The sequence below is a fragment of the Dromaius novaehollandiae genome, chromosome 19, assembly GCF_036370855.1.
Source record: "Dromaius novaehollandiae isolate bDroNov1 chromosome 19, bDroNov1.hap1, whole genome shotgun sequence".
Taxonomy (NCBI): Eukaryota; Metazoa; Chordata; class Aves; order Casuariiformes; family Dromaiidae; genus Dromaius; species Dromaius novaehollandiae.
Genome location: NC_088116.1, coordinates 10,498,449 through 10,525,252, shown reverse-complemented (window position 1 = coordinate 10,525,252; position 26,804 = coordinate 10,498,449). Strand labels below are relative to the sequence as shown.

Sequence of the window (26,804 nt, the reverse complement as noted above, 5' to 3'; positions counted from 1 at the left end):
GATGTGCCCACGCAGCGCGTGGTGACGCGGTCTGGGGAAAAACAAGGTTTCTTGTATTTCATAACAAGTCAGTTCGCAGCGATGTGTGCATGGTGCATCAGCCTCATCACCCGAAAGGGGTACGGAAATAACCTCTGTGCCTTTTAAGTCTTAAAAAAGGAGTATCTCTAACCTGAAGAGAAGGGTGTAACATCTGTGACTCTGGAAGAGGTTTTAAGAAAAAATTACCTGCTGTTGGAATGTGGTAGGGAGCAAAAAAATCCTCCTACAATTTTATTAAAACTTGTTACAAACGGTGAGCGCAATCATCCATCACCTTGTCTAGATTACTTTTTTCCTTCTCTTTAGTGTGAGAAATGAAACCGCTTGTTTGCTGTAGCAGTAATACACAGAGAGCTGCTCTCCAGGCTCACAACTGTGCCCCTTCTACTGCTCGCTATGGAAGTGACAAAAAAATCGCCGAAAACGAGCTGGCCAGGAGGTTCAGGGGTCAGTGGTGTCGGAGCAGGCCGCACGTGCCTGGCCCGGCTGGCGCCGTGTAGACGTACTTGGAGGAGGGCGGTTTTGTGCGCGGCTTCCAGCCCTGCTGAGGCGGGTCGCTCCGCGGTCCGGGGGGATGGAGGGAGCTCGAGACTCTTCTGTGACGTGGAGGGGACGCGTACTTCTGTCTGTGTCAAGGACAGCAAAAACACTTGATTAATTTCTATTTTTGCCGTAAAGAGTCAGGAAAAGGTCATTTCATTTTTACAAGTGTGTAGAAAACTCGAAACGACTGGAATCTTCAGTATTTCTCGGAGCAAAGTATCATTAGTTTTAGCTCAGTCAAACCTATGAACTTTAACGAGCACGTTGCTGTTAATTGGGGTGACCGAGATCACCCACACGTGACTTGGACTTCTTCCTTCGGTGTCACGAGGAGCTCTGGCTGCAGGAGCCTGCTTTCCGCTGACGGATGGGGTTAGCCAGCTGACTGCGTACAAAGGCTTTTAATAAATAGATTGAGTGTTGTTCTAAAATATGTGCTAGTTCAGCCTTGGGTTGTTGGAGTCAGTGGAGGAAATACTGGGTGGAATTTTATTGCCTGAATGATTCAGGAGTTTAGAGAAGAGGAATCATTGGTTTAAATAATAATAACAAAAAATACAGCACTAGGAACTACTTCAAAAATATTTCACGATTAAAATATACTTTGCTCCTCAAAATTCATTAGAACGAGAACCAGCCGCACAGAGTGAGCCGTCTGTGCTGTGTTACTACCACCGTTAATATTTTCAGAAATTTCCAACTGCTTCAGCCATTTGTTCCGACAGTAAAAAGGCACACTTTGATTTCCAGTGGTCTCAGCTAAAAACCTCAAGTTGTTCCCTGAACAACAGAGCTATAGGAGTTGAGCTTCCTATGAAGTTGAGCTTTTTGTTCCCTTGTTCGCTTCTCTTTCCATACACGGTAACCGCAGCCTCCTTGGGTGTCCTTTGTGAGAGCCACCCGGGACCCCAGGCAGAACACCTCCCGGCTGAGGTCTGCTTGCCTTTTCCTCAGCAGAGATGCTCAACTGGGTCTCTACTCTAGCTAGATACTAATTTCTGTAAAATTCATAGGAATGTAATTATCTTTGAATCGTCTGTTCCTTTGTAAAATTTTGTAAAAATGGGCCAGCATGTTCATAAGTTCCAGCAAGTTCAGTGTGTGTGGTTTTTTTTTTAAAGATAGTAGATACAGATTCACAATGTGAATTCATAATGTGACTCTCCTGATTTTTCAGGAGATCGAGCCACAGGATTTAGGTGGCTCGAGTCTCCACTCATTATCTTGGGAACTTAAATTATATTTTGGGGATGTTCAAGGATGAATAAATCTTCCTCACTGTCATACAATGACAATGTGTGGGGTTTAAAGAAGAGTACTGCACTGCAGGAGGTTGTAGTCTGGAATAACTGAACGATCAAGTGTACACAAGATTTTTGCAGTTTAGGATTAGAGGACAATGTGCCTGGTCCAAGTCTCCACAGCTGTGAAGGGCTGCTGAGGTAGCTAGTACTCACTGTACTGTGCAAGTTAAACAAGGGGGCAGGTCAGCCACTACTTCTAAAGGGATTTGAAGTCTTGACTACTCTACTGCCTCCCCCAGAAGTAGCTGTGGCTTTGTGCTGGGTAGGGAGTTCCGCGGCATCGCTCTCCGCCCCAGCTCGCTGGGAGTCGTTACTGCTGCAGAAGCTACAGTAGCATCAAGCTTGCACTGACTGAGGGGATGTTCCTTGCAGCAGCTTTTGCTGATCTCCTAGCTCTTTTGGAGAGGAAGCAGCAGCCTACAAGTTACTCTGTGAGTCCTTATAACCAAAGGAAACTAGTCCATTTGGGGTCTGTTGTTGTTGTGTTGCTGCAGTTTGCAGTCTCCGACAGAGTGGCCACGCTACCCAGGTCCTGTAAGCTTAGTTGTCCCTTCCAGACATTCCCAAACACCGTTGCAAACACTATTTTAAAGTTGCAGAGAACATATAATTTTAATAAAAACATCACAGCTTCTTTCATGCAGATGAGACCTGACTGATCCAGCCAAGCACCCTTCCTCACTCGTCCTCCCTTCCCTGCTGGGTGTCAGCCATGGGGCTGTTCCCCTCCCTGTCTGCTGGCAGACATTGTGGAGAGCTGCCCTTCTGCTCCCTGTCCTCAAGCGTTGGCTTTCCAGCCTTACAAGAACATGCAAGGAATAAAAGAATAATAAAATCTTGGCAGCTCCTCAGGATTGTTTTTCAACAGATCTCTGCTGTGTTATGTACAGCCTGTGATTGTAAAGTCATTTTGCACTTACAAATATTTTCTGTTAGCAAACAGAATGCTTTAGCCAGTCACTTATTTCCAAGTGTTCTGTAATTTTTTAATACTTTTTTATTTAGAAAAAATCTTTTCATCTAAATATGCCAGAACACAGGGCTGAATTTTCAGCACAGAAGTTATTTATATACACTGTAAAAGAGATTAGAATCATGCTTAATATAAATCCCTTTTTCCTTTTTAAAGCTCTTATGATGTAGGTACAAGCTGTGCTTTACAAATGGGGAAAATGAGGACACAGGGAAAGTAAATTACTGGAGAACTGTGCAAAATTAGCAATGGTACTCGTATCACTAAGTATCCTGTTGCTGTTATCTCAGGGAGGACGAGGAGATGGAAAGTGTATATTCATTTCAAAAGCTTCAGATCACCAAAGAAGGAAAATGCTTTCTGATTGCCTGGCAGGAACGACTACTGGAGGGCATCGCTGCGACTCCTTTGGTGTGCCACTGCTCTTAAATTCCATCACTCACGCTGCTATTTTGGTCACTTCTTGCCTAAATGCAGACTCTGGCCCTCGATTCCCTTTGGCAGATTGCTAATGCATGGGGTGCTGTGGGGCACCGTCTGCCCATGGGCCTCCTGATGGCAAGCGATGGCTTTCAGAGCAGAGGCATTTAGCCAAGGGCTGCCTCTTCCCCTCTACAGGGCCCTGCACGGCCCGGCCCTCACCGCCACCTCGACTCTGCTCTACGCCAGAAGGCCTGACTAAAGAGTGGCCCAAACAACTTTTACCCTTATTCCCCATCCCTCTCCCTTCTGTACCCAGATAGCTAATAACCGTCCCATTTTGTAGGGATGTAAGCTGCCTTGTGCTACTTCTGAAGGAAACCTTTTCATTAAACCAATTTCAGCATGCTCTATTTAGTTTTTCAGAGATTGGGAGGGGGGATAAGTGACACAGGCTATTTATCGAACCAGTCCAAAATACTGCACTTTACTTAGAATTAAGTACTGAAAATGGTAACTTAATTGAAAGCATTAATTAGGTCTTCGTAACTCTGCTCCTACTGAATAGCGCACGTGATGTGAGGGAAAGAGGCAATTATTTGGATGACGGAAGAATATCTGGTTACTAGTTGCTCTCCATCTGGGCAGAATAAATGTCGACCTTGACTTGCACCAGGTCCCTTCCCCAAGGACAGATCCTACTTCTTATTTTTAGATGTTCTCCTCATTAGTTTTTCAGTTTCCCATGATACTTTCCTTCCCCTTCTTGGGCAGTCTTGGCTGATATTTTTCTCAAAACACATGAGCCCTCACCCACGCCCCAATATGTGTCTAAAGAGGAGAAGGAAAATGTTGCCTCAGAGGACTCCTCGGTCACAGGTTGGACTGGAAAGCCCTTGTCCCTTCAGTAGCTTATTGCTCTGCTTCTTTGTCCCACGTTCCTGCTTGCCTCGGCCTGTATGTTTGTGTTTCTCTCTCCTGTCTCGGGAAAAGGCTTGCTATCGTTTCAGCTGTACTTGGGCCTGTGTGGTCTGAAGCAATCATTTTATTTAAGCTGCAGTTTAAAAATAAAATCCCCTCTCCACCATAATTATAGCGTTGCATTAGAAAACAGTGGATGTCTACATATTGCATACGTAGACTGTACTGCCTGCACTGAGATAGCTGCACCATCTGCTCTCCTGCTCCCTGTTCTTACTCCTGCAGACATTAGATAAACATGTTGAGAGAGCAGCAGGCTGTTTTCAATCATGACATATCTGAGCTGTGTTTAAAGTCAAAAGCCTTTATTTACAGCTCAGTGAAGAGAGAGGACTCATAATCAAGGGCAATAAACTAGATCCATAGCAGTTTAATGGTTCAGAGGGATGGGAGCTCTTTATGTCAGTCCTGTCACTTCTTGAAAATGGAGAAGGCTCCAAAAACGAAGAGAAGAGCGGGTATAAGGCTTCCTGGTTTCCATGAGCTGGCATTCAGTGCTGGGGGTTGCGTCCAGAGACACAGAAGTGGGGTAAGTGTACTCTGCTGCTTAGAGACTGGCCTGAAAAGAAAGTCGCAGGCTTCTACCCAATGCGAAGTGCTGAAGCAGCATGCAACATTGGCAGCAATACTTGCGGGAAGACCTCCCTCCTGGGATATGTTACCTCAGCTGCTGTTAGTAGAGAAATGGATGTCAGGTCTTCCCCTCTGCCTGGAGAGGAAGGAGAGCAATGAAAGGGAAGGAGTTCTGGCAGGATGGTCCCTGTAGCGGCTTAGAAATCACCCAGCTTGTCTCATTCCACACTGTGCAGGATCCCACAATTCAATGTCCACCTTTGCACTTGGTCTTAATGAACATTAAGTCAGACTTTATCAACAGAGTTTAGTCAGCCCAGTACTGACCCAGAGACTATTTTTAACACCACCAAGTGGCTTCCACATCTAAACTAATCATCTAAATTCTAATTGAATTGGGACACTGAAGCTTGCAACCCTTAATTTTTCAGCTGCCCAGAGAGGGATTATCTGCTGAAGGCTATAACCTTAAGTTTAGTCTTACAGTGCAAGATAAAAATGGAATAGTCTCAGACAGGGCTTCTGCACTGTGAAGATGTAACAGTGTCCAGTTAACTTTTCAGTGTTGTGAATCTGAGACTGGAGTTAGGGTGAAGTCTTAAACCTGTGGGATGGTTGCTTCTGTCCTTGCAGGGGTTGTAATGGCTCTGGGCTTCAGTTTTCTGTTTTAGCACTAGTACTAAAGTGGCCAAAGTGATTCAGGGTGACACTCCTACAGCACTAGCTTGCAAGAAATCCCAAAGCCAGGTTTTTGAAACTGATGTTCTCTAGCAACGTGTGTGCATTTCCCCTCCCAGCTCATCAACCTTTTTGATTTTACTTGTTTTCTCTCTGATCCTTGGAATTCAATTGTACTGATTTCCTGAGCATTAAACATACATGAATGTTCCCCTAGTCTGCTTAATGGCCCTAGCAAAAAGTGTTTCGACTCATTGGCAATGCAATTGGAGCAATCACTGAACATAGTCTACTCATCAGGATTGGATGTTGGGAACATTTCTTTTTTTTTTTTTTAAACAGTTAGTGAGCATGCAAAGTTATGATATCAGAAATGGTTCCTGAGAAATGACAAATGGCCTTCCAACTGCAGCATAACGATCATTACAGGATGGGGTTGTATTTTGTTCTTGAACTGCTACGCACATTTTATTGAGACGGGAGTAAGGATCCCCTTCGGTAGCCGACACGAATCCAATTTGGGCTTTGGCAATGAGGCATTGCATGAACTTGAAGTCCCCTATTTCTAGGAATGTTGCTAAGAAAGGATGATGTAGCTGAGATAAATTGGTGAAAAGCGTTTTATAAAAGTTGAAGGTGCAGAAGTACCAGCTTTCCTCCAATCCTGAAGCACTTCACAGCCACAGCCTTCCAGTTAGTGGTGGTTTAGATAGCTGTAACATTGCAGAATCTCAGGAGTCTGAATTCAAGTTAATGTTGATCTGACAGTCATTTTCTAACTTCTCGCTCAGTACCCGCTGACTGAGGGAGCTGTTCTTGCATCGAATGCTACATACAATTTACACTGTGCTGCCGGTGATGTTAATAAAATGGCTCTGGCAACCCACAGAGCAGGAGACGCTGGTTCTTTAGACTGTATCTATCTTCAGGCAAGTCGAATAGAGCATCTTTGGTCTGCTTCAAGAGTGTATCCGATAGTCACATAAAGCTGTTCCTAGCCGATTTCTGTGCCCTGCCAGTCTCCCTTTGGCTCCATCTGTAGATATTTCCACTCTCCTGAGCCCCATCCAGGAAGCCTTTCTGCCACTAGCAGGCCCTCTGCACCCCCAAAGGGCCTTATCTGTTTATTAAGCCAGGCAGGGGAGAGGCCGTAAAAGGCCTCTAACTGCAGTTTCATGATGACTCAGATACTTTTCTTCCTCAGCTCAGTGCCCTAGCTCTATTATTATATGGTGCTGCCTAGCCTGCTCAGGTTGGCTGGTGTCAGCATCTGCCGGGAGGTCCCGTGTTGTAGCATCGCGTGGATACGGGCTCCTGCTCTGGGTTCATTTGTAGCCATGGTGCAGAAAGGAAAAACTTTCTCCCTCCATTGATCGGTATACAGATAATTTCTATTTCTGTTCCTCAGCTAATGTCACTAGCTGAGAAGGCTGGACTCTTTCCTAATGTGGTAGTCAGCAAGTTCAGGCTGCGCTCTGAAGTGGAGGGAGCAGTGGGTTACATGGCACGTTGGTGACATGCACCATGCCCTCCTGAGCTGAAGCCTTGATTGTCCATATTAGTCCTCAAAGAGCAAAGACATCATCTTTGCCTGCAGAGGAAAAAGTGTAATGCCCTGTGTCCAATTTTCTTTTCATTGCTGTTTTTATTATGGAAACAAAATGTTCACTGATTCTAAAATGAAAATGGAGAAAGCTAATTTTTGTAGTTCTTGCTAATAAAATTCTTAATGTGCTCCTCGCCCATTATCATAAAGATTGTTATGGTTTACTTTGTCTCTGGAATCTTATTATTTTCCCCAGAACGGATGGGCATTCCTTATCTTCAGAACTATTTTCATCTGTGGAGATACTCCTTTTTCTTATCTCCATCCTCATAGTTACTAGCAACATATCTTTATTATCCTACTTCTATTTTTGTAAACAGTAAGTGGCTATTGATCACAAAGGCTTTAGGGTCTTTGAGAAGATCAGGCAGCAAGACTATGTAAGACTATGAAAGTACAGGGTATGAGTCTAAAGGAGAAACTCTGGAACTACAAGCAACCTAAAATATGCTAGATATAAAATGCTTTGCATTAGCTTAAGTGGGCATTTCCAGTAGTATTGATAAGTGTCAGCCTCATTTACTATATTCCATATGCTGCAGATGATGAGCTGAGGTAAAATGCAGCTCAAGTGTGTGCATCCCATGTTGTATGGTTAGGGGACAGGTGAAATGTAATCTGACTGCAGTGCTGTCAGTCTGACTCTAAACTATCCCGTGCCTGAGCCTGTTTAAAAGTGGGGTTGACTGAGGGTTAAAGGATGCTTGCCATTCATAAGCTGCTTTTCTTTCTGAAAATGATCAGAACTTTATACAGACATGAGCAAAACTAAAATGATGCAATTGCAAAAGATTTGTTGGGAAAACACCTCGGAGCTGCTCTGTATTGTCTGGTTCCCACTAATATCTGTGAATTACAAGCATGAGAAATGCTCTGAGAGTAAGAAAACATGAGCATGAACTACAACTCACTTCCTAGAAAAGGGCATTTCAGCACACAAGAATGATAATGGGAGAGAAGGGCCTTTTTAAAGTGATGATTTTCATCCCCAGAAAGTTTTCTTCAAACATGAAGAATGATTTTTACCTCTTCTTGTATTGCACTTGCACACCCCAGACAAACATTTCCTGCCTGCAGAAGGACGGGGAAGTACAGCAGATCACGTAGTGTGTCCCACTGACCACCTGAGAGCCCATGTGTACACAGAAGCTGTTAACATTGTCACCAGGTGTGCCAGCACTCACACTTTCATTCACAGGGCTCTGCCACCAGCTTGAGATGAATTGGCCTCATAGATCAGGCTGGTAAGAGAAGGAAGTAATGCAGTTAATCTTAAGGCATCAAAGTCTTTATAACTGTGCCTAGGTAGTAATTTAATAAAAGGAGAGAATTGGAATTGTCAAGACATACTGTGAATTTGATGATGACTTGTGAAATCCTGAGAGTTTATTTGTCCTCTCCTGGGGTGGGAGCAGGGGGGTTAGTAGTAAGCATGTCAAGAGGAAAGATTGAAATGCCTGGAAGACACGCACCTGCCAAACCTGAATTCACCTCGCATTTCCTACTGACGACCGGGCAAATGAGTTGCCCTCTGCTGCAGTAATGCTGGAAGCTGGCAGCCGCGTGGGAGCCGGCGCCGTGATGGATTGTCCCGGTAGCCACAGCGACTCCAGTGTCGGCAGGTGATTAGGCAGCCGGGATCCTTCATTTCCAAAATGTCACCTCCATCTCCTTTGAGCCATCAGGACATGCAAAGCACATGAAATACAGCACAGCTCAGGCCAGCTTTGCTGACGGCACACGCCGACAGCAGGCTCCCTGGTTCACGTCCTCGCTCCTGCAGTTAATCTGTCTCGCACCGAGCCAAGCGCCCACGGTGGCTTTTCTTCACCCTCTCTCTGTCGAAGGCAAACAGTTACAATCACTGCCGAGGTGCGAAAGAGAGGACAGGGCAGAGGACGGGGCAGCCTGTGCGTCAGAGGATCAAATCGCTGTTGGCAGGGAGAACACATAGCTCTTGTCCTGCTGGAGCGAGGCCGGCCTCGGCACGCATTGCTATGGCAACCTCAAGCTCTTGGGTGACTTGATGCCATCAGTGAACCCTGTAGGTAGCACGGGCTGTGCGTAAAGTGTTTTGAAGCCCTCCTTGCTCTTCCTTGTGCCCACACCGCTGAACCTGGACCACCACCGAACTTGCCAGCTGTTGTGGGGCACAGAGTGTAAGATTCCTGCAGACATAAGCTGACAGTCTCTGTCATCATGTCCACGCATTGCTAGTATAAGAAAAAGGCAACAGAAAGATAAAAGCTAATTATAGCTGTTGACAAAAAATGGTGGAGACTCTCTCCATGCTGGCAGTAGTTCACCAGGCATGTGATTAATGGTGGTTACTGCAGGCACAGCCAAAGCTTGTCCAACCTTAGATAAATAATAGTGAAGTTTAAAAAGATATATGCTCCTTGAGTTAATAATTTTAACAGCCTGTGAGAAATGTTGCTGTTCTCATGGTAACAGGAAAGCTGTAATTTCATCTCTAATTTGAGAATGCTTGTATAATGTGTGCAGATAGCTTTCTGATGGGGAACTTTTTTTCTCTCTTCTTTAATTGAAGCCTTTTTAATGAAGTGATATTATTGTGTAGTTTAGGCAAACAATTCAAAATGCACTAATTAGCACTAAATATACCACTGAAAAGTGTAGTTAGAATTATTTGGAAGTAAACTAGCATTGCTGCTTGGAACTGCTGTTTTTTATATTAGTAGGTGCCTGATCCTGAGTGTGTGTGGGCACATCTCAGGGCTCTTTCTAGAGATGCTGAATGCGTTTGCGCCTCTTGGGACGCTGCATTTGTAGAAGTGTATGCATTACAAAAGAAATGCATCTACTGGTCCTCATTCCTATACTACAAACATATGCCTTCGATGTGGTCGCTATTTGAATAAATACCTCAAAAACAGAGACTTTGAGAGAGTACAAAACAGCCTAAGGATTCAGACGCTCAGATTTCAGGTTTTTTGCATCATGGCTTTGACCCAGCAACAAAAAGTGAGAGTCTCATCACTTCCACAGTAATCCTGGAAAAAATACAAATCAGGGACCTAAATATGTGCCGCAGATGCAGGACTAAGAATATGAGTTTCTTGGAAAGCCGGTAAGATTTAGGCCTGTGATTCTTTAGCACCTTTGAAAGTATTATCAAGGTCCTTTTCAGTTCAGTACAATGGCTTAGCCATGGAAACCAAATGACAGCGAACATAATAATGAAAGCACTTCTGCTAGTTGTATTAAAGTGTCACCGTTGACTACTAATCTTAAACCATCTCCACTGCTCTTTTTTTCCCATTAGAAGTCTATATTCAGGTTTATTATTCTGTATCTGTTCAAGAACCTTTGACTGCCTGATACTAGGGCTCTTCCAAAGCAGTTTTAGGATACATAGAAATATGAATTAGTGCTTTGTCTAGAGGAAAACGAAATGCAAGCACACCCCTGAACGGATGTCTACTGGGATTGAACTGGCACCTCAGTTATCCGGGGCAGGATGAGATTTGTAGGCGGCTTGATGAGCCCCACTCACCAGAGGGAGCTGGAGCTGAACATGGAGGAGCAAATTGCCATTTTCAGCTTCATGTTTTTATCTTTCGGCACAGACAGATTGACATGTGATGAAACATCCACATTTCACAGTTAGTTTTTCAAAGGCTGAGTTACTTCATCAGAATCATTAACCTGACTGAGTTCTTTGTATCCTTATCTGCTTTGTGGAATATTTTTGCAGCAGCAATTGGTGATGGCTTACATACCCTTAAAGCTGCAAAGCTAGCATTTTAATTTATCCTAATTCAGAACCTAATTGTCTTGCACTGTTGGCTAATTAAATGTTCAAAGAAGTGATAAATTAGGCAGGTTGATCATTACAACACAAGTAATTAGTTAGTCCAACTGAATCTGAGCCTTGAAACCCACATTCCCTGAGATGACAGAAATTTTGGGGGTGGGCAAGAAAGCAAAGTGTGTGTCAAGGTTCAGAGGGGAAACACTGCCCTGAAGATTTTCATGTAAGGGGTCCAAATCTTAGATCAGCTTGGGGCATTTTAGGCTATTAATTTTATTTACAAGGAATGAGAAAATGAGAGAAAGTGAAGTTCCAGGAGAGCATCTTGAGATGCTGAGAGTTGCAGCTAGTTCCCTATGGAACATCTTCCTGTATTAGACGCACAGTGTACTTTGCGAAAACAGCTATGAGTAGGAGAAAAAAACAAACAAACAAACAAACAAACAACCTACTATCTGCCTATTTAGGTATTTAACAAATGTAATATTCCCTGGTAGGGAACTTCCAATCACAACAGTTTAGTGTTTTGCTAAAAATTCTCCCTGGGGTCAAATCATTAGCTAAGATCTAAAGACGAAAATGTATATTCTGGAAAATCCTGTCTATATTTGCACCTGCCCAAAGTCTCAAGATAACTTTCTGCCAGAAGAAAAAAGAAAAGAAAACAAAACAACCCACTATACAATGCATCATCGTAGCAGCTTGATACTCCTCCTGTTAATATATCCAAGTGCTGTCTAGCCCTCCCAAGTAGCCCACCCCATGTCAAGGTGTGCGCCTAGGACAGGAGTGTGCTGTCGCACTGTCCAGCAGTGCTATGTCACTGGGGACTCGCTGGAACGAGACCCTGAGAATGGTCCATCTAGGATGGACAACCCATCTCGCAGCTGAAACAGGGACAAAAAAGGGTCAGCAGAGCTACTGAGATCCTCTGAGGATCTCACTGATCCTCTGTTGGTTCAGTTCTCAGTAGCAGGGAAGTCTTTTTTATTTTTTTTAAGTCAAAAAAATTAAGCAACTGTTTCTGCCATCTTTACATCTTACAGTGTGCACAGCCATCTCACTGTATTTGTAATCCCATCACTCACTGGTCAGGTCATTAGTAGGGTTTTCTTCTCTCTTACTTTGCATTTAGGACAGCGGGACTTGAGATTTTTATTCTTTTTCACTGAGAGTGACAAATAATTATCAGTGCATGTCTTTCAAGGGTAAATTTCAAAAACAGGCTTTTCTCACCTAGCCACAGCGGCTGTGATGTGGGACTAGCACGTGGATCATTCCCTCGCTGCTGCTGCGACAGCTGGACTACGGTCAGCTTCGGCCTCTTCTAGAGGTGAGAAGTTGTTCTGAAGGTTCTGCCCGTCCTCTCCCTGCCGCAAAGAAAGTGTCTTGTCATGGCTTTTCACTTTATCTATTCTTTCATTGTGCAGTGGGTTATAACTTGTTTCTGAGACTCAGAACTCCTGCTTGCTTTGCTGAATCAGCTGCTCTTTCCTATTGCAAATTATACTCTTAAAATTAAAGCTCCTAAAAAGTTGTAATTTCTTTTTTTTTCCTGCGCTATAATTGGTCTAGCTGGATTATGTTAATTATTTCTGATCAAAAGTGCTTAATTAGCATGTCAGGTCAATTAGTAAGGGCCTTTGGGGTTTAGGGTAGTTATTTTTATTTTTAGTTATAGTGAAGACAATCCACTGTTATATGTTTATGTTTCTAGAACTATCCCTGAATTAATGAAAAGTTAACAGGCTGGGATATAAGAAAACGCTTCATAAGCATCCACAGATATCTTACACTGGGGATCACTGGAACCTAAAATGCTTCTCTAATGTTTCATTATTGAAAGCAGAGCTCACGGCCGGCCCACGAGGGGACACGCGCCAGGAGAGCAATGAGCTGCCCAGAGCCGCGGACATGAGGCTTAGCACAGAGCAAGCTGTGACCCCCAGAGCTCTCCCCTGCTGTCCATAAAACGTAGGGATAACAGTCATTTCCCATCTGTGACATCCATGGGAGGAACTCCTTGTAAAATACTGAATGGCTGCTAAATGTTGTTATATTTCTCTCAGATAACTTGCTCTAATACCCTTTCATAATCAGAGAAGCCTTTAGATTACATTGGCATAGGGGGGGTCAAATAAAAACCGTCCATGGATTTAAGTCTCTTATTTTTTTTTAATGTTCAGAATACTTGATTTATTTCTGCAGGTGTAGTTTTTCATCAAACCATCTTTCTCCTTAATTGAGCTAATAACTTTACTCCTGTCCTCCTCTTTGTTCAGTCTCGCAAGCAATTTCCCAGCCTCATCTCCCATCTCATATATCCACTTTTGATCTGATTATTAGCATTTAATCTTCTACAACATTCAGGGTATGATATTCGAGCCCAGCCTTATTTAAGGAAGTAATGCCTTTTGATGTGTTGGTGTCACAGGCTTCCTTCGTAAGGTAACAATTTTATCTTACATTATTGCAAGTTATTTGTTCTCCATTTTCATTTTCCTCCTCCCCTTTTTTAACTGGTATATGATATCTCATAAGAAGATATAAATGGAAATGCAGAATGGAAATTGAGGTAGGATTAGATCTACATATGACAAATGCCCCACTAGCAAGCACTATGGGATTTAACTCAGAAGTGCACAATTCACCTGCTTCCAAAAAAGAAATTTATACCTCCAGGTTATCTAGTGGCTGCTTCCAGAACTACTGGATACCCACCCATCCCCTGGCCTTTCCTTACTCCATGAACAATTTTCTGAAATGATTCCCAGAGACCAACTGTTCAAACTGAAATCTGGATGGGCCTCGTGCTATACATTGCTGTGTTTTTGGAGTCATCTGTCAGACAGGTCTTCGTGCTAATCAGTCCAGATCTGCTAGTTAAAGATTACGCAGGTGGGTGACCAGCTGGCTTGGCAAGACATGCATATGCACCCAAGTCAGATAGGTGTAGCTAAGCGGGCTTTCTACTAATTGCTTTTCATTCTGTTCCACAGCCCTTCAGCTCGAAGCACTGTGCACGTGCACAGCATGCGAGGCAAGCTGAAGACAGAAGTATTGCAGTGTGCTCTGATGTCTCCAAAAACAAGTTACCTAATTGCTGGACCAGCACAAAGCCATCGGTCGATATATACATACAGCAAATCTCTCTTGCTTTGAAACCTAACTAGGAGGACAGATCACAGAGGCAGATAGTTTAGAGTTAAAGAACATTTAAATTTGAAAATCAAGACATGGGAAAAGACCTGATAGCCAACAAGAAGCCTCTAATGGAGGAGCAGAGGACACAGGCTTGTTTGAGGTGGGCTGTCCTACTGAGAGGACTGAGCATCGTGCATTAACATAGCACATTCACAATAATGCTGCTCCTTCTTTGCTTATGCATGTCTTTCCTTCAGCTTTTTTAGCTAAACTCCCAGGGATCAGTTCTAAGCTTTTTATCAGATGCAATTTGGCGTTTTATTTGTTTGCAGCAATAAACAAACAGGAGAAATGGTACTGAACAATGGCTGCACAAGTAATATTGGTGTAATGTAAGTAAAAATGGGTGTATTGTAATAGCTGCTGTCCTGCTCACTTTCTCCAGTGACAACTGTCCTGCTCCCACACTTCTACAGTTTCAACTATCAAAAGACATCTCAGCAGGGCCCACATCTCTGATGCTTTAGCCCTAAAAGCCACAACCACAGCAGCCAGAGAAACACTTTCAAAGTACCTCTTTGCAAACCAAAACACATAGAACAAAAAGCAATACAATGATCTTCCTGCACTTCTAATTTAGTTATCTCGCACTCCTCCCCTCTGCCTCGCAGCCTTCACCCTGAACACATCCCTTCTCAATTTGAACAGTAAGGAACCAAACTATCAGAAACAGAACCCCTTTTTAACAGTTAACAGCATTCTGGTGTGAACATTCTTGGTTTTGATAAATCAAGGTTTAAAACTTACTAGAAAATAATTCTGTGTCTTTCAAGTACATGCCTAGGTGTTGTTATCTGTGAGGCCAAGGAATGGCCCTTCTGCTTGGCTCTAGCTACAGTCCTATCCCTATCCTATGTTTATGCAGTCTCAGACAGTAAAATTATTTATCATTAGTCCTAGGTCAATTTCAGAATTGATTATGATTGTGAATTGATGACTTCAGGACTTCATTGCTGGCAGGCTCAGGCATTACGAGACAGTCTGCACTGGAAGATTTGGAATGGCTAGGCAAAAACTGCTCGTAGTGATTAATAACACCTTTGCTCAACACTTCTTCCAGGCAACACACTCTGAAAACAGCGTGCAAGAGGCTCAGCTGAAAGCAAGGAGTCTTGTGTGCTCTCCAAGCACCTATAAAATAGGGAAGAAAATCTGTGCTGAAGACACAGGAGATGCATGCTTCTTTTCTAACTTTGAAGGCTTCCTGTGTGACTGACCATCTATGTACCAGTTTATTCTACGAACTGGACTTAATGCTACCACTCTGGTTATCTGCTCACAGTGTAAGCTCCTCGAGGTGTAGCTTTTTGCCTAAATTAAAAAAAAAAAAAAATCCCCACACCACAACACACACCAGCCCAATAAGGCTGTGGTTTTACTTCTTGTATGTGACTGTAGTGCTCACTCATGCACTAGGAAATTCCAGAGTCAGTGACTTGCAAGTGGTCTCCCATAGGTGAGCACCTCCATGCTAGAACATGGAGGTGACCATGGCAAGCTTCTCTGTGTTGTGTGTGGGATTTTTTGTTTGTTTGTTTTTGTTAACGCAAGTATCTAAATCAGATTATTTTCAAATGTGGCCCAATGTTTAATATTTCAGGAGAAAATGCAGAAGACTGCATTCAGAAGGCTGGATGGGTTTTGGGGCAGCTACTGTTATACCTGGTATTGCAAAGGCGGCGTCTGCATATTTTTTTTATTTTTATTTATTTCTTTTTTTACTTAACACGATGATACATCACAGTATTATGACGTATGCTTCAGTGTGATTCAAACACCCCATCTATTTTGATGGAAAAAAATGTAGCTACCTTTTATCTTCTAGCAAATCCTAGGACTACACGTCTCTTCCAGACATCTACACAGCCCAGCCTTTTAGTTTATCATCAAAATCAGTGTACCTGTGTCCATATGCACAAAAATACACTGAAAACATTTTTGAAGAGTCTTTCTCACGTTGCTTGCACTGTGGTCCCACTACAAGCCATTGTGTCAAAACTAGCACACTCATTCCAAAGAGAAGCAAATCTGTAATTTATAAGAAAATAGCCAGTTTGAAGGACTTAGCGTGGAAATACCCTGCCACTGCTCTAGGCTCCTTGTGATCCCACGCTGCAGCTGTGCACTGTGAATGGTTGCCTTCCCTGTATAAATGCACCCCTTCAGACAGAGGGGAGTCTGAACTTGCCTTGCCAAACTGGCATGAGGGATGAGAGCGCTTTAATGCACGCACATGTTGTTATTGTCATCTGATGTTCATTAGTCTTAATTGCAAGGTACTGGTGAAGCACAAGTGACAAGAGGGATGGCAACAGCTGGGGAAATCACTAACCAATCTTACAAAGGCTAGTTTTGCCCTCAGCTAAAACAATTCAGAACAAAGCCTGGCCCTTAGACTAACTAGGAAAAATTAATTTTCAGTATGCAGAGACTGAGAAAGAAGCAGGACCTACAAATACCTGGAGACGTGGCTCAGCAAAAGTCTAGGTCATCCATTGGAAAATGAAAGTCTTTCTAATAACACACCTTGGTATAGCCACGCGCTAAATGCAGCAGGGAGGGAATAGTTCAAAAAGACATTCTTAAGTTTTTATGTTCGAATAAACATTCTTAAGAATCCGATAGGCAGGAGATGGCTTATCATTTCTTATGGGTTTTTGCACACTAACAAAGCTGAATTCAAGCATAACAAAAATGTCTTTTTTTCTCCCTCTTGAAAGAATATAATGAGAATGCAGCATTGTGGATTTTTGTTTGGAGTTTGATTTTGTTTTTGGTTTTGTTGTTTTTTTCTTCCCCTCTAAGTGTGTTTGTATAAAGTTTCAGGCACAGATTCTCTAACTTCTTATTGAAAAGTCTTCATAAGTACTCTCTCTTCAACAATGTATCTAAAGACATTTTGATGTGTAAAAGCTCATGAAGAGTGGTTAATGTGATAAAAGCAGAAGCTTGAAGCAATGACATCTAAAGAGAGTCTGTCTGAAGATCTTGAAATCAGATAGAATAAAGAGAAGGCTAAAATGACAAACATGTTTGATCTTATGTACTTAAACAGAAAATCATTTCTGAGCCCTGTCTTATCCTATAAAAGAGCTGATGAATGTCTTGGATTTAGATACATGTAGCTATATTTGCTGCTGAGAAAATTACATACTTGCCCCTTTGCAATTGAACTAGCAGGGTATTTTGGGAGTTTGAATTTATTCCTTTAAAAACTCAAATCATCCCACTTCATTCCTCCTCCCCTCTCTGTTGCCTAAAAATGTATTCAAGTGGAAAACAGAACCCAGCTTTCTTGTACAATGAAGGAGTTGATTTCCTTAAGGAAAAGCAATGAAATACTCCAAAAATGAAGTAGTGAGATGAATTTGGGGGCAAGTAGGGAAGAGCAACACACAGAAAAGCTGTCCTAAGGAAGTATAAAAATTCTGTTATAAGCCAAGTATAGTAACTGCAATGCAAGTACACCAGTTTCAGGGGGGAAGGGCAGGTAATTAAGGTGAGAAAAGACTGTTTCTATGCCATTAGAACCTGTAAACGAAGGGAGAATATAAAGGAAGCCCTAAACCTGTCATTTCTGTATCCAAGTGTGGTACTCACAGATCAAGACAGGTGGAGAACTGTGGAAACATGAATGTGATGATGATGATGATCCAACTGACCTTAAATATATCAGTAGACTTGTAGAGGCACAGACAATCTTAGATCTACTCTTTCCGTTTAAAACATAGGCTTCATTCCTGCAGAATTAAAGGAAAATGGTTTAGCAATTGCTCTTATTTTGAAATACGTCCAACCCCATAAAGTAGGCAAGCCTTTAAAAATTTTTTTTTATGCAAAAAAGTTAATTTTTCCAGTCTGCATATTCAGTAGGTGCCTAGTTCAACCCTTCTAACTGCAGAAGACTTTTGGTACACCACAGCCCTGATTCAGCAAAGCATTTAGTCACTTTACTGTAAGTGCAGCAGAGCCCCACTAATGTGACAAACTCTACATACTTAAAAATCAAGCTCTGGTTTTGGTGCTTTAAAGAATTATAGTGAACACAAACAACTCTGAGCCTCAAGTTCAGGGGGAAGAGGACCTTGAAACTGAAGAAAGGTGCATGAAGAAAATTCATCTCTTAACTTCTGTCCCTGTTCCCTCACCTTCCAGGCAGGTGCAAAGGGAGAAACAGAAGGCTGAGACTGCTCTGTAGGTTACTGACCCACCTGACCAAAAAAGCAACCAAGGTTTTGCTTACTAGTACTTCCCCTTTCTTGCAAATCTGCTTTTCTTTCCTCCACCCCTCTCTAAAGGACCCGAGGGTCATCTTTGGTTAGTTACTACAGTTTGTCTCTGTTCAAAGTCAAAGAGTGACAATCTCCCTTGAGAGCAAGTCACTAGTGGTGCGTGCCTAACTGATGCCTCCTTCAGGACTGTGTCATCTATTTTCCAGTATTTCATTTCAAAGCTAAGCATATTCATAGATGCTTTTGGATAATCTGTAGCTTTCTGATGTGGCCTCTTGAGTGTGGCTGCCTGTTGTCATGGCTTTCACCCAGCTACCTCACACCAGCTCCTGCCGGCAGTGGTCACTGCAGTTACTATTGCATGGTTATCATCAGTATTTGCATGGCCTAGCACTGGTGGGTCCCATAAATGATCTGCATTTCCCTCCTCTATGCATGGGTTTATGATGAATATATCAGTCTAATTCACTGAGGCTGAAGCAAGTTTTGGCATGCTGGCTCTTCTCTAGAGGAAGAGCAGTGCCCATCCTGCCGCCAGATATAGAACAGGCCAGGAAGAGGCAGAACGGTCATGCAATTGGACATGAGTTTGCCACTTAGGAACCACAAAATCCTGATTTCTTTGGTGTCGATATTTGCTAGCTAATTCTGGGCAAAAGCTGAAGGAAGCGGAAAGTCATGTTGTAGAAGGGGGGAGGGGCATTCTGGGGGTAGACCTGATCTCAGTATAATTCATGGTGTTATGGACTGGAAGAGTAATTCTTGTGAAATTGAGCACAATGAAGTATTTAATACATTTTCTCTATTATTAAGCTCCCTTCATATATGATTACTTTGATTTCAGCAGGTTTGGTATTTGATTGCTAGTAGAGAAAATATCTAATCTCATACTGTCTAGAGAACCTCTAATACTAAAAAAGCTTTTTTTTTTTTTTTAATGAAAATAAGTAGTTGTGCAGCCATTCCAAACTGTAGCTCATTTTCAGCTATTATGAAGAGTCAGATGAAAAGAACAGTATAGCTGTACAATAGGTACAGTCACAGCAGCAGGGCAGGTTTTTGAGCAGCCTCCTCTTAATTTTCTTTTGCTCTAGAGGTTCCTCCTCTTGTTTTAGACCTTTATGAGTGGGCACTGAAAAAGAAGCCAGTGAGGCAGAAGGGTCTAATGACAGCACAGTTGTCATTAAACCATTTCCTTCATGCTGGCCACCAGACTGCTCTGGAAGCAGTCAAGAGTCTCTACTAAATCAGACTGGCCTAGAACCAGCTAAATAGTCGGGCTCTGCCAGGTGACTGAAGGTGTTTCTCAGCTCCATATCCCAAATGCAAAGTAACCACATGAATAAAATCTGCAATTTCATGCAATGAAAACCACTAAAAAAGAGTGGGAGGAAAGCATCAGCTCTAGACACAGATCAACAGAGGCTGGGGCCACCTAACACACTGTACAGGGGCTCCAGTCACTGGAGAGAAGCAGTTTTAATATTACTTCTGAGACTGTACAATTCCTCATACACCCGCATCTCCAGAATTATGCTGAAGTTACACTTGAATGTACAATATTTGCATTCCCACTTGCTAATTCATGTTGCTTGTTCTCTCTAATCTTAACATCACAGCACAAATCCTTTCATGCTCTATTTCCTATGCAGCACAGCCTCCTGGTTTTGTAGGCAACATGCTTCTTTCCATCAGCTCTAACTTTCTCTCACCCCCATCCCCTCCTCAATAGAAGCTATGCAAACAGGAGGCAAGGGGATTTTTTTTAATAGCTTTCTTACCTTACAAGCTAATGAAAAGGTGCTAGTAACTTCTCTTCCTCTTCTCAGGCCTGATTCAAAGCCAGTGGAGCTGTTACATTCACGCAGCTGCGGACAAAACTTCTTCTGACAGGTAGATTGCTGATGGAAACTTAAGGCATCACTGTGAAAATACTGTCAGTCAAGGAAGATGAGAGACGCTGAGTGAGGGCACCCTTATACCTTTGTAGATGGAGTCAGTGAAGAGGAGGTAAAGATACATCCTGGAGGTAGTAGGGGAGCAATGAAAGGTTCATGAGGAAAGTTGAATGAAAGCAAGGTCCTGAAGGGAAGCAAAGACTTTGCAAAGTACTTTTTCAATACGTACCGTGTCCAAGAAAAGCCCCTTAATTCCTTTGGCTTTGGGACCAGATGACATTTTCCATAGCTGCCATGCAGGTCCATATTCCAAGAAGGTACAGCCAGAAGTCAGAGTCCCAGGTGTCTTTCAAGATACCTCATGCTGTGCATATGAAGGGTAGATTAGTTCCTAAAATGAATGGAGAATGTGTAAATATTCACCAAAAAGTGAGTATTCAGGGAGAAGCATTTCTCTGAAAAGGCTGGCAGCGTTCTGTGCGTATTCATAATCAGATTGAATTTTTCAGGCAGGACAAGAGAATGAGTCAGAGTAAAACAGTGAGTGAATAGATTAGGAGTTGGACTTAACTGAAGCAGAGAAACTGCCAGTTGTGTGTAATAGCCCAGAGAAAGGTTTGTAGATAAGGAAAGCTGGACCATGTGTGATACCAAAAGTCTCTGCAGCAGAGAGAAGAGGGGAACAGGACAGATATAGGAGAAATTTCTTAGAAGCATTTTGGGTTTTGAGACCACAAACTGAAGGGAGTTGAAACCTAACCTAAATCAGCACACCTGTGTGCATAAAAAATTGTCAGCTGCCCCCAGTGTATGCTGACCAAAATACCCACTCATTTAGCTTTTTGTTTGTTGTCTGTGATGTTGACTAAGAAGTGGTAGATCTGACACCTCTTGTGTAGGCAGACTCCGGTTTCAGGTCTGATTTGGTCCTGAGCGAAAGTCATGCTGACTGAAGGCTCAGTCATCAGTTTTGTATCTGCTGACTTTATACTAAGAAATGATTTTGGGATGTTTGCTAGTTCTACAGCATCAAAGACAGCATTTCTTACATATACATCCTAGAGATTGCTGCAGGAGGGAACAGGATGTTGGACCATCTCTAACAACAAATCTTGGACATGTTTCTGTGCTGTATAAGTTACATAACAGTGATTCTCAAGATGTCAACAGTACCATAGCACTTTAGATCACGCTCTTGTCTGTGTGCACAGACGCATGCAATGAAAGCTCTGAAATATCCCCTCTTATTCCCTCAGTGGTTGCTTTCCACTCATATAGAAAACCGTACAGTTATTCCTCTTGGCCTTAGGGCAAAAAGTTTTAGTTCTTTTTAATCTCTGTATGAAGATATCCTTCCTAAGTATGTGAGGAGACAGCAGCAATACATTTTTTGGAGGCATTTAATTAAAAACTCTTTATGAACTTCACTTTTTTTTGGGGGGGGGGGGGCAAAGGGGGAAGAAAGTATTGTTCAAGTCCACTTTATGGTTTATGCTTGTTAGCTGACACGTAAGTGACATTGATATATGAGAAGTGGAACTAGTAAGCATTAGCAGAAGTGCATGCCTTAAATGACCACTCATTTTTTCTGTCTTACCTCCTTTGTGCTCAGAAACAGCTTAAAGAAAGGTGTGATAGGACTCAGTTCTGTTTTGTGTCTAAATTCCTGCTGACTTGTGCTGTACTCAGTGAAGGTGCAGAACAATTGGCTCAGTCATGCAGGAATAGATGTTGTATCTGTAACCTGTGCCACATACACAGAAACTTAGCTTTGAAAACGACTCCCTGTTGCTGTACATCTGTTTTGGAAAAAATGACAGGCTGAGGTGCAAGTCTAGGACTCAGCCACCCAAATGTCACTCTAGATGCTGCAGGGTATCTCCCCTAGCATCTAGCTGCCACTTCAGATCAGTGCAGCTCTTCTGCAAGTCCTGTGCTACATCCACTGACCTGTTCTGGACCTCTCCTGCTTTTAAGCAACTGAATCCTGCCTTCAGGTTCAATTTCTGGCTCTGCCACAGGTTCATCCGAGACTTTTTTATGCAAATCTCTTGATACCTTTGCAAGATAGGGATAATAATCCTTTTTATTTAAAGAGCAGGATGCTCAAGAGAAGAACAGCAGTTACTATGTGTGTGTATATAAATCCTAACACAACGGGACCTCAATCTTAACTGATCCTCATGCACTGGACTGTTGATATTTCTGTTTCATGTCTCTCTCCCTCCAAGCTGTCTGCATACTCCAGCCAAGAGAAGATAGCCCAGGGGTATTTCAGGGTCGGAAATGGATACTTCAAAGTGTTACTTTTGCTTCGGGCTAAGAAACTTTCCCACTCTGGGACAAATGATTTGCTTACATGCTTCGTCCGCTTTCAAGCTTGGTCTTTAATCTTGAATGTGAATGGGCAAGTGTTAGTTTGCATTTTGAAAGTTTTCCCAAGCAAACCTAGAGAGGGTTGTTCCCTTTTGTGTAAATACCCTTTGCTAACACTTACAGTTAATAGCAAATTTGTGCCTCCACACATGCAAGTGCTTCATCCATCTCTGTTTTCTTGCCCCCAAAGTACTTACCAATTCAGCTCAATGAGAAAGTCTGTGGTCTCAAGCAGGAGGATCCCACTCTGCTGCTGGACAGTCTCCACAAGCAGTGGTGATTATAGCTATACCAAACGTACTGAGATCATTGCCAAGACATGGTGGGAAGGGTGTACTCCTTCATAGCTTATGCAGCTGTTTTACTTTTTAATTATTTTTTTTTAATTGCTGACTTTTACACCTATCACCTCCTGCTCTCTGAAGGAACTGCATTTGCATACTAAGTGGAATACAGTATACAGCCATATTTTATTCTCTTTAGGAAAAAACTGATGGACTCAATTGTCCTATCGTTTAGGCTAAAATACTTTCTACATAATCCTCTTCTGGTGAACAATGCAGGCTTTTGCCTTATCTGTAGAGGAATTTGAGATAGTATACTGACTCCTAGAACAACGTTAACAGAAGCCCTATTTGTGTGTCTACGTTAAGGGCTAGGTGAAATCACACCAGTGCCCATAAATGATGACTGCACTAGTTTTCCCCTTCCACATTTCTGTCACTAATTCAGAATTATACAGCACTTGATCTTAAACTTCTCTTATATAGTACTTAAAATATTTTTTTCACTTACCAAATGCTTTGATTCAGTATTTATGGTCCGGACTCTTTAATGGGTCTTGGAATACTATAGATTCTCCCAAACCTCCTTTCAAAAGTCTTATTTCTGAAAGCACATTTATGGATTTTTTCTCCTTCATTCTGTTCTCCAGAGTACATCTTCACACAGTCACCTGCGCTTCTTTAATCAATAGTGGTGCTTAGAGTTTGACCATAATGACTTATATTTTGCTTGGGAGCACACAGCATGTGTTGCTTCCACTCTCCAACATCACTTAATTCCTCATGGAAGCATTCCAGGAAAATTTTTCAGGAGGTTTTTAATAACCTCCTTATCCCACATTTCTTGGATGCTAAGCACTGAATATAGAAAATATTCTTTGATGTACTTTATGAAGGTCTATTTGAATAAAACATTTCTGCTCTTTATCACCTCTACTTGTACCTTTCTGTTAAGGAAGTACCTCTTGACCTCTTTTTGTAGTCAGCTGCCTAACAGACAAGGTTTTTTTAATGTGCATTCTCCTCCCTTAATTGTATCACTGCTTCTCATACAGAATAACAAGAAATCCAAAACCACCCTCACAGATCCTCAACCAAATTGCTGCAGTAGTTTGGACAAACTGCCTTTTCTTTGACAGATATTTTTGCAAACTCCTGGAGAAGGGAGGAGGCTGACTGCCTGCAAGCATGCAGAGTTTGGGTGGAGCGCGCAGTTCGGGGACTAGAGCCCGCAGGACATAGAATTTAGTGCCTTGCAAATCACTGAGCTGTAGCGAGTGCAGGACAGGAGATCTTTACCAGAGTCTGATCTCTCTGGAAACGACTCCATTTAAAAAATGAGCTGGGACAGGTACGGTCTAGTGGAAGGTTAAACTGTATTATTGAAAATGGACAAACCAAAACTCAGTTGCCAAATTTGGTTGGCAATACTGAGCAATGAGCCAGGGGTTTGAACATCTATTCTGCATGGAAAAGACAGTTCAACGTATGGAAGCTTTTAGTGCTGTAATTGTGGAGCAGATAAAAATGGAGGGTTAGTCTCTACCACTTTTTCTCCTCTCAAAAAATCAAGGTGGGGAGAAGAATCATCTCCTTAAACTCACTGTCGTGGGCAAATTCCAGTTCAGGAAACTCATCTCATGCCTCAGAGTGCTGGGCTGCTCCTTCCAGCCTTTCCACGAGCAGCAGTCCTTCCACGGAGGCTGAAGCGACTGGCTGTGGTATAGCGCTACACAAACACGATTGCTTTGTGGAGCATCAAGAATGACGACTTGCCACTCACAAGCAACCTGCTGGAAAACAGAATTTTTCATGGCATCATTTGTAGTTTACAATTTAACACAAAACCTGTTAAGGCACAAGAGCAATCTGTTATAGTCCAGAAACACTGTGCACAGCAACTTTTAGTGTTTATTTATGAAAACAGTACAGTGTGGTTCCAGTGGGAACTGATCAAGTTGCATAAAAGATTTAAGAGTCCATTCTGTAGCTGCAATAATGCTTTTAGCACTTTCTCAGATCCTTCTCTATATTCCTACATAGTGTCTTGTGCTAGTTTATCTTTGCACCATAAAGCATTTTATGCCTTCAGTATTTTGGAAGTGGTATCATGATAAAACAGAGTTAAGCCACAAAATAATACACACTTTCTGTTTGGAAGAGTGTGAAATCTGTTTTTGAGAAACTAACTACATGTGAAACTATTAACAGGGTATTGGTAATACCTTAGAATATCACTCTGAAAGTGATGGCAAGCTCTTGTTAACCAATAATCAATTTTTAACATAACTCTATTGAAAAAGTCATCTTTGAAAAATGATGTTCAAGAAAAAGAAATATACTAAGATTCCTCTCTGAGACTTTAAGCAATTTATTTTCTAAATTTAATCAAGAGTTTTTGAAGCTTTTTTTTAAATGAAAACCAAGTTTTCCACAAAAGAATGATCCTTAAAAACAACAGCTTTCCTGAGCCATGCCCTGGGTTTTCTTAACTTTCAGCAAGTAAATCTGCTAAAATTAACAATTCCAGGTCACCATTTCATATACTAACAACAGAAGCAGGGTGATGCTGTCCTGAGTTAACGTCAGCAGCGTGTGTCAGAAGGGTGCGCGGTCTCAGACAGGGCAATTTAAACGTACTATTCCTGTAAAGACAATTCAGGTATCATAGCTGGAGCAAAGCATTAACATCAATACTCATCCTTTAAGAGGTATATGAGAAATAACTCCCTCTGCAGTGCTCAGGAGAAATTAATTCCATTTAGGACTACATAAATTTTCAGTTTGTTAATTAGGTTGAGAGAAAAATAGCATTAGGAACTTTCACTGGAGTTTCTATTAGCTTCAAAATTGCAAAGGAATTGAAAGAGAATTTCTGTTATTTAGTAGCTTTGGCAATCAGCTCTGCTCCCAAACCAGAGCCCCGGAGCAGTGAAATCTTCATTTAGACAAGTGTTCCCATTTTGCTCTAGTATTAACTTCTTTACCTATCACTACCACTTCTTGAAGACAAACATTTTGTAAAATGCTTCTCTGAATATATAATACAGCATCATTCTGAAATCTGTCATTTTAGGAAGCATTAGCCAGATTAGATATCCTCAGCCTGGACATGCCGGGTCATATTTAGGAATTAGCCCAGAGAAATGGCAAGTGGCTGGTGACCCTTCTGAAAATGTCAGGTCCCCCTCAGAAGTGACTCAGGCATGCTGAGATCACGACCTGTGACCATCAGCATCGGTGGTACCCTGGGTAGCGCTAACTGTTAACAGGATCACCAACTGCTAATAACTGATGAGATTCACTGAATCTCACTGAAAAATGACAGACTTCAGGAGTGTGGAAGGACACTCAGGATTTCTTTTTTTTAATAATGCAGAGGGGAGCTGAGTCTAAATCTGAAACTGGCTTTGTATCACAAAAGTTTTGTCAGCTTCAAAAGAGGGAGATTAACCGTCCCAAAACCCCAGACTGGTGCTTTAGGCACTCAAACAGGAGAGTGAAGCCTTGAAAGCTGTCTTTGAACTCTCAGCTGAGGATCCTGATTACTTTAGTGCCTCTCTGATTTGCATGTGCGTGTGTATAAATTGCTAAAGGTCTCCATCTCAGCCTGAGGTTGAATTGGGATGCATCTTAACCCTAAAGTTTTCATAGGTGAAAATACTTTTTCCTCATCTAGTTCTACCTGGAAGGTGAAGGACTTGGACCGCTTTTGAATGGTGGAATGGTGAATTAGTGAATGGACCAACTTTGAACCATGAATTCCTACTTCAATGCCTGGTTGGTGCAGGAAAAGAGTCCTCACCTTCTAATTCTGATCCAGTAACTAACACAACTGGTAAATGGCTTTGACATGCTGCAAATGCCTAAAATATCAGAACATATAGGAGACATATCCTTTATTTATGAATAGTT

At 42.2% G+C, this 26,804-nt stretch overlaps 1 long non-coding RNA gene across 3 annotated transcripts; it reads right to left on the bottom strand.

The window, feature by feature from the left end:
- Positions 1 to 245: 245 nt before the first annotated feature.
- Positions 246 to 24,675, bottom strand: LOC112987316 (uncharacterized). 3 transcript variants are annotated; one of them, XR_003260241.2, is made up of 6 exons: positions 24,494 to 24,675; positions 20,459 to 20,620; positions 20,113 to 20,354; positions 17,762 to 17,839; positions 12,132 to 12,265; positions 8,184 to 9,333 (listed from the first exon to the last, which is right to left on the bottom strand). It is a non-coding gene; the product is annotated as an uncharacterized LOC112987316 (long non-coding RNA). The 3 variants fall into 3 exon arrangements; XR_003260240.2 differs by lacking the exon at positions 8,184 to 9,333 and adding an exon at positions 246 to 668 and having other exon boundaries at positions 20,113 to 20,620; XR_003260239.2 differs by having other exon boundaries at positions 20,113 to 20,620.
- Positions 24,676 to 26,804: the final 2,129 nt, after the last annotated feature.